Below are 12,023 nucleotides of genomic sequence, written 5' to 3'. Positions count from 1 at the left end.
CATGCCTTGACCTGGTGGGAAAGACACACAAAAGCCATAAGGCTATAGGGGTGTTTTTTCCCCAGAGAGAGTTCTTGGCTGTAAGGGAACCAATGCCCAGGACATCTCAAGATTGATGAAAATAGTTAAAATCAGTGGTCGGAGGGACAAGCCATGAGGGATTGCAACAAAGCTTCTAATTCTGAAACCCTAGCGTCCAAAATAGAATGGCCAGAAAACTTTGAGAGTTACAGGGTCTTAGATTGAAAGACTAGTTTGAAGAGAAAAGGAGGACATAGTTCATACCCAGGGAATTAAGAATATGAATGTAATTTCTGTAGAATGAATATTGAAATTTTGAGAAGATGTGGAGTGCTTCACTAAGGGTTTCAGATTTAAAAAACTTGAGTACCTGCAAGAAAATTCATGAAAACTTAAACTAAAATAACTAGTTGCATCTTACACCATCCAAGCGAAGAAAAAAAATAAAGGATTGATAAACACAAGAGGAAAAACAATGACTACAATTAACTTCAAATCTGGAATCAAAACTACTTCTTATTCTTTGATTTCAGAGAGATATCATCGTTACAAGTCAGCCATGAATACTAGACTTCAAACCCCTATAAAATGTCACTTTCAGATTTTTATTCACCCCCATCCAGACTGTCTCCATAAATTATAAAACCGATTTATAAAATAGTTACGAAACTATCTATTTCTAAAAGGATTCAAAATAACAAAATGTCAATAATATTGTTTTAATATTATATATTATATAAATAATATATATGATATTATCAAAGCCCACTTTTATGATGTTTTTACAATATGTCACATTGGAGTTTTGGTTGGAATCATATTACATTTAACAAATTCTATGCGTATGTAATAAGAACGGAATTGAAACATGTTATTCAATATAATGGTGGATGTCGATGGTATGTGGGTCCGAAAATAGACACATTTACTCACAATATTGAACATTGAGGTTTTGTGGGCCATGTATTCCATGCTCGCATGCAGCTAAAAATTACTTTTGCCAAAACTATAAACTGCCCTCAGGAGAACCTCCTGGTCATTTATGGAATAGAGGAGGGTGCTTTCGTAATCATCTATAGCCATATATTTCTAGATGATTGGTTTTACATTTCTGCTCATTCACAGGGCTCTCTTCATCTTATTATCGAATTGACTTGTGTTATCATAAGACCATCGATTTGTAGCATGAATGTTATGGACTGTGGATTGTTTTTTTCATTTGTAAGAAGTCTAAAACCAATTTATGTTCGTTTTCATTTGAATTTTTTATTCTTTCTGAGGAGTCTACGCTAATCATCATTAACTCCACCTAACTGAAGGTCTTCCTCATATGCCAATATCAAAAAATAATTTGTTCCAGATGAATGCTAGAAGAATAAGGCTTGAAGTGTCCTTGCATTTGCTTTAACCTCAGAAGAATGATCATGAAAATGTATAATATTTTATGGCACCCAGTGTACTAGTTTGCACAAGGGGACCCCTAGCCAAATTTTCCAAGAATCTCAAATTCTTCACAATTGGAGTTTTATTGTTGCCATCCTTGTACTTTTAAATACATCTTCAAGATTCGTCTTGGGAATGTTCAAAGTTATGATGTGTAAATTTCATTTCATTCCAAGTTTCCTCCCTCAAACTTCTTTGAACCTCTCTCCCCTAATTTTGTAAAACCAATTCATTTACTACTACTTGTTGGTCAAAACCCAAAGCAACCTGATTTCCCATTTCAACATTTCTTAGCTTAATTTCTATGGTGGTCTTGCATGTCAATGAATATTGACCTATTCCCTCCTTCCCTGACTATTGCTTCTCACACATGACACCATTTTCCCAAACTCTAAATTTTACAGAAATCTCTCCCATTTCTCTTGATGGTTGTGTAGGCACTTGGTGACATCAACTTTTGAGAAGTTAGTATAGAGAGATTCATGTCTCTTTGTAAACCCATAAAATTCATTAAACCCATTGTTTAGAAAATATCCCCATGTAGTTACAGGAAGCAAGTTTACACTCATCTCCATGGACGACCTCTTTCCAAACTTCTACTTATGCAAATTCTGGGGGGACCAAATTTAGAGCTACAATTTATCATCCAGTCTAATGCACTAGAACTCAAATCAACAACCACATTAATGCCTTCATCGGATTCTACAAAGAATTGACATGTACTGGATCCTATAATAGAGGAAATCAAGCCTACACCAGTGTTGGATTGGCTCTTCATTATATTGTGCATGGTACCTTCATTGTTTACATTATTTGCATTTGTAGACAAGGTTTTTTCATGGATTATGTGCTTGTCTGAGACCATGGATCTGGAACATTGAATAAGGGGAAAAGTTATTGAAGTAAGAGCGAGCCCAAGAGAATGATAACAGGAGAAGTGGTGTGAAAGAGGTAAATAATGCTGAAGAATTCTCCCTAATTCATTGCCACATCGTGTAAAATAACATATGTTCAAATGCCAACAACCCTTTGTTTTGGCAACGATAAATAGCTTTTATGGAGAAGGGTCTCAAAATATGTGAGAGTCTTTTACTAAATTCAAATTATATCACAGGCACGGAGGCGAAACTTTTTCATTCCGCCAAAAATGGAATTATATCCCATATCCCTCACATAAAAAGTTTTTAAAATGTTAATATTTCTCAAACCACAAAGCAAACATTGATGCGTAATGAAAAACATTGATCTTATTGCGAATTTGTTATCTTGGTGTCTTCTATTTACGCTGGCTTGTAACTTCATTTTATGACCATACTCTATATCATAGAGTATGGACTTGAGCCACAATAACTTTTATTAAAAGACCCTATTTGTGTGGGAGACATAGAAAACAAATATGGCTTATAAAAACAGGTTTATGAGCTCAAACTAAAAAAAAAAATTCTCCTTTTAAAGGAAAATAACTTATAAAAATTCTAACATGTATCGTGATTAACCAGTGATGCTCCAAATTCCCCAAAACATTCAAAAGGAAAAATCCTAGAAAATTTTAAATAAATCTATTTTGTTAAGAGATTTTGGGTACAACATCTTTAATACCTTCGCTTGTACTAGATTAAGCTACAACATATTAGCTCCAACTTGGGATAATAATTTTCTTGCAAAGTGTTAATAACTATAGACCAGTAGCCTTGGTTGGGCATGGATTCAAATTAAACTAAAACTATTCCTATTTATATCAAAACTTCTGAAAAGCTAAATCCTTTGAAACCTCTGTTTTCTAGAATCCTTATTCTTCCTTCTGCAATCTAGAACAAAACTTCTGAAAATTGAAAATTAAATGCTCATTTTCCAATCTTATTTATGTATAGGTCTTACTTATATACATGGTTGAATTCCTTCAAGTGAAATCAATCTTCCAATGGTACTAGCCCAACATCTGAGTGCTGGACCTTATACCTCCACGCTTATGAAAACTAAAAATAAGAATAGAGATGCACCATATGAAATCCTTACATAGAAAATTTGACACATACCCCATAATTAGTGTTTGTCACTGATGAAAGAAAGAGGCCATATAGTCAGCTACTGGATCATAAAATTAATGACAAAGATTTATTGTTGCCTCCCTTTCTTGAATATCCTTGTGACATGTATGTTATTGCACAGGGAAGTCACAAGCATTTCTTATTTCTTATTTCTTCAACCTTGGGCTTTTCTTTAAGAGGTCATTGTTGGTCCTCTTCTTTCCATTTTCCCATAAGAAAATTTTCTTGGAAATCTGCAACAGAATTGTCCCCCTATGAACTGTAAGTATCATAAATTAGAAAATCTATTGAGAAAGCTAAACCCTCATATGAAAGATAAGTATCTTAAATGGGAGCACCATAAAAAATAAACAAAATATGGCCTTCGAGGGTTTGTCTACATCTGAATAAACTCCTTTCTCTGGAATGAGCTCATCAGAAAAGAATGCATAGGTTTCTATTTTAAAACCCAGGAAAAAAAACCCAAATTTAAATAGATAGGTGAAGATATACAACCAATTTTTTATTCTTTTCACCTTCAAGAATCATCCTCAAATGTTCATAAAACCCTAGAAACGTTTTCTAATATGTTCCCCGGAAACAGTGCCAATTTGATGTTGTTTCCATGAAGACTGTTTCTCACTGCAAGGGAAGTAGTGCTAGAGACATCTCAATATTGATGAAAATAGTTAAAATCAGTGGTCGGAGGGACATGACATGATGGCTTGCAACAAATCTTATAATTCGGAAAACCAAGCCTCTAAAACAGAATGGCCAAAAAAATCTTAGGGTTGTAGGGTCTTAGATTGAAAGAGTGGTTTGAAGAGAAAAAGAGAACAAAGTTCATACCCAGGCAATTAAGAATCTGAATATAACTTCTGTGGAAAGAATACTAAAACATTGAGAAGATGTGAATGAATTTCCTGGGTGTGGAGCGCTTCATTAAGGGTTTCATATTTAAACAACATGAGTACATGCAAACAAATTCATGAAAACTTAAATTGAAACAACCCGCTGCATCTGACACCATCCAAGAGTAGTAAAAACATAAAGGATCGGTAAACACAAGAGGAAAAACAATGACTGCAATTAACCCCAAAGTTGGAATCAAAATTTCTTCATATTTTTTGATTTCATAGAGATATCATCATTACAAGTCAGTCATGAATACTCGATTCCAAACCCCGACAAAATATCACTTTCAGATTTTTATTTTCCCCAACCTAACTATCTATCTCCATTAGTTATAAAACTGATTTCTAAATCAATTATGAAACTATGTATTTATGAAATGATTCAAACTAACAAAATTTCAATAATATCGTTTTAATATTATATATATCATATAAATAATATGTATAATATTATCAAAGCCCACTTTAATAATGTTTTTACAACATCTTGCTTTGGATTTTTGGTTGGAATCATATTGCATTTAACAAATTCTAGGTGTATGTAATAAGAATAGAACTGAAACATGTTATTCCATATAATGATGGATGTTAATGGTGTGTGGGTTCAAAAACAAACACATTTACTCACAATATTGAACGTTGAGGTTTTGTGGACCATGTATTCCACGCTCGCTTGCAACCGACAATTATTTTTACCGAAACTATAAACTTCCTTCAAGGGAACCTCGTGGTCATTTCTGGCATAGAGTAGGGTGCTTTCATAATCACCTGTAGCCATATATTTCTATATGAGTGGTTTTACATTTCCGCTCATTCAGGGGGCTCTCTTCATCTTATATTCGAATTGATTTGTGCCATCGGAATACCATCGATTTGTAGCATGAATGTTATGGACCGTGGATTATTTTTTGCATTTTTAAGAAGTATAAAATCAATTTATATGCGTTTTCATTTGAAGTTTTTATTCATTTTTAGGAGTCTACACCAACCATCGTCAACGCCACCTAACTGAAGGTCTTCCTCACATGTCAATGTTAAAAAATAATTTGTTCCAAATGAATGTTAGAATAATAAAGCTTGAAGTCTCCTTGCATTTGCTTTGAACTCAAAAGAATGACCATGAAAACATATAGCATTTTCTGGCATCCACTCTACTAGTTTCCACAAGGGTAACCCTAGCCAAAGTTTTCAAGAATCTCAAATTCTTCACAATTGGAGTTTTATTGCCGCCATCCTTGGACTTTTAAATACATCTTTGAGATTCGTCTTGGGAATGTTCAATGTTATGGTGTGTAGATTGAATTTCATTCCAAGTTTCCTCCCTCAAACTTCTTTGAATCTTTCTCACCCCTTCTTTTGTTCAACCAATTCATTTCCTCCTACTTGCTGGTCAAAACCCGGAGCAACCTGATTGCCCATTTCAACATTTCTTGGCTTGATTTCTTTGGTGGGATTTCATGTCAATGAATATTTATATATTCCTTTCTTCCCTGACTATTTCTTCTCACACATGACACCATTTTCCCTAGCTCCAGATTCTATGGAAATATCTCCTATTTCTTTTGATGGTTGTGTAGGAACTGGGAAATGTCATAATTTGAGAAGTTAGTATAGCGCGATTCATGTCGCTTCATAGACCCATAAAATTCATCAAATTAATTCTTTAGAAAATATCACTGTGTAGTTACAGGAGGAAAATTTACACTCGTCTCCACAGACAACCTCTTTCCAAACTTCTACTTATGTAGGTTCTAGGGCAGATGAAATTTAGAACTATGATTTATCATCCACTTTGATGCACAAGAATTCAAAGCAATAACCATACTAATGCCTTCATCATTTTATACAAAGAAATGACATGTACTGGACCATATAGAAGAGGAAATCGGACCTACACTATTGTTGGATTGGCTCTTCATTATATTGGGCATGGTACCTTCATTGTTTGTAGACAAGTGTTTTGGATGAATTATGTTCTTGTCTAAGCCCATGGATTTGGAACAATCATTGAACAAGGGAAAATTCTATTGAAGTAAGAGTAGGCCCGAGAGAAGGATAATAGGAGAAGTTTTGTGAAAGAGGAAAAGAATGCTGAAGAATTCTCCCTAGTTCATCACCACATCATGCGAAATAACATATTTTTAAATGCCAACAACCCTTTGTTCTGGTAGCAATAAATAACTTTTATGGAGAAGGGTCTCAAAAATCTGTGAGAGTCTTTTACTCAATTCAAATTATATCACATGCAAGGAGCCACAACTTTTTCATTATGCCAACAATGGGATGATATCCCATATCCTTCACATAAAAAGTTTTTAAAATTTGAATATTGCTCAAACCACAAAGAAAATGTTCACGTGTAATGCAGAACATTGACCCCATTGTGATCTCCTTATCTTGGTGTCTTCTATATGCGCTATTTTGTAACTTCATTTGATGACCATATAGTATAGCATAGAGTAGGGCCTCAAGCCATAATAAATTTTATTAATAGACCCTCTTTGTGTAGGAAACATAGAAAAATAATATGCCTTATAAAAAGCTCGTTTATGAGTTCATGATAACTCATTTAGTTATCATGATTAACTAGTGATGCTCCAAATGCCCCAAAACCTTCAATAGCAAAAATCCTTGCAAATTTTAAATAAATTTATTTTTTTAAGAGATCTTGGCTAAACCATCTTTAATACCTTCACGTATACTAGATTAAGGTACAATAGGGTACCCTCCAATAACTAAGTGGGAGGATTTTGATAATTTCATAAAGACTTAATTATATTGTATTGGTAATGTAGAGGTACAATGGATCTAGCGGCATTACTTTAGGAACATATAGGAGCAATGTGTATAAGTACACCATAGAATTCAAGAAGACGGAAATAATGTTGAGTATCTCTTCCAATAAACTAGATGTACTCCTCAAGTATATGTAGTGTAGGCACAACCATCTACGAAAGCTAGTGATAATGTTCAAAGCTAGAATGGTTGTTCGAGCTGGTGTATAGGCATAGTACTTGGAAAAAATAGGCTAGAAGAAAGGGCAGTCTATTGGTTCAAAGTTGAAGGAACACCAATAAGATTCTAAAGAAGGGAATAAGAAATGGAAAAGGGACAAGGAAAAAATATAGTAACCATAACACACTAGTACAAAGATCCCAACAACAATTGCAACCACTATAAAATTTATGTTCATAAGAATGAGAAATGCTAGAAGATACATCTAAAACTTGACTCGAGAAATGCTAGAAACTACATCTAAAACTTGACTCGAAGAACAAAAATAAGGATGGGAAGAAGGAAATGATGTGGCCATAGATTTGAGAATTTACGTGGAAAGTAGCTTGGACATGGATGAGGGTATTATTTTCAAATTAGTTTAGAAGGGATTGAATCTAAGTAGCCTTTAACAACAGGAAGCTCGAAGGATATGACCAAACTCTTCCATATAAATATATAGGTAAAGAAGATGAAATTTAGTTCTCCCTTTGACTCAAGATTAGATGGGAATTTCATTGCGGTAGGGATGGTCAACAAATTTGGATTAGAGAGTTGGGATCATCATATCCCATATCCATTGGGATGGGTAAACAAGGATGTATAAACAAAGGTAACCAAATAATGCAAAATCAAATTTTCTATTAGTGTTTATATTACTTATGAAGTAGAATTGGATGTAGTCCCACTTGATGTATATGGAGTTGTGTGTGGGAGTCCCTATATGTACATGCAATAGGAAATATTCATGTAGACAGACAATTGGTATTTTCTCAGTAATGATGGAAAATATTTCACCATCAAAGGGAAAATCTAAATATTCATTAGTAAGTGCCAACCAAGCTAAGAAAATGATTAGTTTTAGCAAGAAGTATGTTTTACAATTTTTGAGAGAAAAACAAATTGTGTAAGAGTTAATGAGAGCCATCCCAAGAGGAATATACTAAGGAAAAGAGAAAAAACTAGAAGAGTTACTATATGCATACAAGGGAGTGTTCCAAGTGGGTAGTGGAGCATGAGATCCAATTGTTTCTAGAATCTTTGTTTCCAAACTTTAGGTTGTATAGGTAGTTTGTACTAGAGGAAAATGAGGCGAAGAAGTAGTTTCAACAGTTGTTATAGCATGGTTTTAATTCACCAATTACCTCACCATGTGGTTTACCCATCATAATTGTGCCTAAAAACAATGAGACTTAGCAAATGTGCATTGATTATAGGGCATTGAAAAAAATAACACTCAAGAATAGGTACCCTCTACCAAGGATAGATGATTTATTGGAAAAGTTGTAGCAAGCAAAATACTTCACCAAGCTAGACTTAAAATCAAGATATCACCAAGTTTGAGTCAAAGAAGATGATACCTCGAAACCCACCTTCAAAACTAGAATTGTCTAAATGGTTAGTCATACCATTTGGTTTATGAAATGCACCAGCGATGTTCATGAGATTAATGAATAATATATTGTGCCCATATTTAAATTCATTTGTTATTGTGTATTTGGATGATAACATGGTGTACCATATTCGTCGGCTACAGTGAAATTCAAAGGCATATAGGATCTGAACAATTGCAGAGCAGGAGCGCAGCGAAGGTGACTAGGGTTTCTGCTTTCTGAATAGGTTTTTCCCCATGGATGGACGCAGAGGAGGGAGCTCCACTCCCTCCTACAAGGAGGCGGTGGCCAACAAGGGCAAGAAACCTCCGGAAACAGGCAGAGGTAATGCTGAGGAAGGAAGAAGAAACAGGGAAGAGGAAACAGAAAGTACCAAATCGAAGGAGAATGATGGCACAAAAGACAAGGAGGAAAATGACAAAAAATAGGGAACAAAAGACAAAAATCAGAAGGGACCGTGCAAACCCAAAGCTGAAATCACTCCTAGAGTAGTTTTAAATGATCCAGCGCTGCAGGCGCACAGGGATCACATGCGGACTTATGCAATCATATGCAAATTCATGGGGCTATGGCCCACTGAAAAAGCTTTACAAACATGGATCAGATACCACTGGAAGCCTAAAGGAAGCATTGATCTTCATCTGGGGTCCAAGGGATTCTTTATTGTGGTGTTCACTAACATTGAAGATAAAGACAGAGTGTTTGAAGGTGGGCCCTACTTCTATGCAGCAGCAGGGCTCTATATGCGACCATGGATAATGAACTTCGTACCAGAGCGAGAAACTTTTACTTCAGTCCCGGTTTGGGTAAGAGTTTATTCTCTACCTATGGATTATTGGCAAATAGAATCGCTAGCTACGATAGACAATAAATTAGGACGGTTTGTCAGAGCTTCTGAAGCCACGAGGAGGGGCAAATATACCTCCTTTGCAACGATCTGTGTGGAGATGGATCTATCCAGAGCTCTTCCGGATGAGGTCATCTTGGAGGTCTTTAATGAGGATTGGGTGCAGACAGTCGACTATGAGCATATCCCATTTAGATGTCGTAGAACATGGGCACCTACTAAGAGATTGCCCCCTCAGCAAAGCAAAAAACAAAAGAAAAACTAACACAATGAAAGACATAGAAAGCTTTCATAAAGTAGTCCATAGAGGAAAAAGCGGAAAAAAGGGCCAAAGCAACACCAAAATGAAGGACAAAAGGTTAGTCAGAATCAATTCCAAGTTCTTGAAGAGGAGGAAGAACTATCAATAGAAGATCAAGTAATGAATGAAGGTTATTAGAAAGAGGACAAGGAAGAAGAACGTGATCAAACACAGGATAATGAGAAACAGAAAGGGATCATGCTGAGGGAATCAGAGCTGGAAATGGATCAAGAAGTGACCCATAGTGAGATGGAAATGGAGGAAAATGAGCTACAAGAGATTCTTGATAGAGAAAACCTGGATCTAGAAGGGTTCTTGATTCAGGGAACAAAGGACAGAGCAATGAAGGGGTGAAAGCAGTAAAAATGACTCTAGGGTTAGCACCGAGAAATCCAGGAAAAAAATAAGGCAAGAAAAAGCAGAACGAGCTACTGATGGAATGTGGAAAGCTTATGGTAAAATCAGGTAAGATGAAAGATCTAACCAATTACTCCTTTACCAATCTTTAATTATGAAGTTCACATCTTGGAATATTAGAGGTCTAGGCAGCAAGAGAAAGAAAAGAATGCTGAATAATAGAATGAAACAGGTAGCTCCGGATATAATTTTTGTCCAAGAAACTAAATGCTCCATACAAAAATTAAGGAAAATCTATAATAAATGGCTCAGCAGGTTTGAGTTTCTAGAAGTTAAAGCAGAAAATACAGCAGGGGGTATCCTCACTCTCTGGAATCCCCAAAAACTTGGAATAATTGATGCGAAGGCATCAAGGAATTATTTATCAATGGTTATACAGCCTGTAGGAGACAGAGACACTTACCTAGTTACGAATGTTTATGGCCCGCAAAGGTTAGATGACAAAATTAGGTTTATAGACTCCTTGGTGGATCTCCGAGTCAGATATGCAGGATTACCTTGGGTCATAGGAGGGGAATTCAATATGATTAGATCTCTCTTGGAGAAAAAAGGGGGTACAAGAGCTCTTAATAAAGATTCCTTAGCCTTCCAAATCTTTTCAAAAAACATGAAGCTTGTTGATATTGAGACAAACAATGGCCTCTACACATGGAACAATAAAAGAGGAGGGGATTCCCATGTAGCCTCCAAGTTAGACAGATTCATGATCTCTGAGGATCTCATGCTTCTAGACAAGGAAATTATAGCAGGAATTCTTCCTTTTGGAGGCTTAGATCACTGGCCAGTTCAAATGGAGATCAAGGGCATAGGTATCCCAAGAAATAGACCTTTCAGATTTAAAAATATCTGGCTTTCTCACCCAGAATTCATCAGCAATATAGAAAATTGGTGGACGGAGGATTTGCAGACTCAAGGATCTTCAATGTTCCTGCTGCACAAAAGATTAAAACACATCAAGCTGAAGCTAAAAGCCTGTAACAAGAATGAATTTGGTAATATTTTTGCAGGAAAGAAATCTGTGGAAAATAAAATTCTGGAGCTCAACCAAGCTTTGATCAAGGAAGGCTTTGATAAGAGAAAAAATGATCAAGTAGAGAAATATCATCAAGAATGGAAAAATTTGTGCAAACAAGAGGAAATTTTTTGGAAACAAAAATCAAGAGTTCAATGGCTAAAAGAAGGAGAGTATAACACTAAATTTTTCCATAGATCTACCATAGTAAATAGGACTCACAACAGGATCTCTTCGATCAAGGACAAGGATGGGCAGATACATCAATCCCATGAGGAGATAGAAGCAGTGTTAGTTATTCACTTCCGAGATATTGCCCAGGAAAACACTTCAGTAAGGGATCCTTTCATTAAAGACCTCACTAAACATATCCCTTCGTTGGTGTCCAGAGAGGATAATTGTAATCTCAACAGACTAGTAACTGAAAAAGAGGTCAGTGAGGTCCTCAAGGAAATGCAAAATGGCAAGGGTCTAGGTCCAGATGGATTCAATGTGGATTTCTTCAAAGCTTGTTGGAATATTGTCAAAAAGGATATTTTAAGGGTAGTGGAAGATTCCAGGCTAAACAGAACTATTTTGAAAGCTCTCAATACCTCCTTTATCTCCCTAATTCCAAAACAAGATAATTCTCAAATGCCAGAGAGATATAGGCC

The sequence above is a fragment of the Pinus tabuliformis genome, chromosome 6 (assembly GCF_031772625.1).
Source record: "Pinus tabuliformis cultivar Carrire ecotype Pingquan chromosome 6, CPIR1, whole genome shotgun sequence".
Lineage (NCBI taxonomy): Eukaryota > Viridiplantae > Streptophyta > Pinopsida > Pinales > Pinaceae > Pinus > Pinus tabuliformis.
This window is presented reverse-complemented; position numbering follows the sequence as displayed.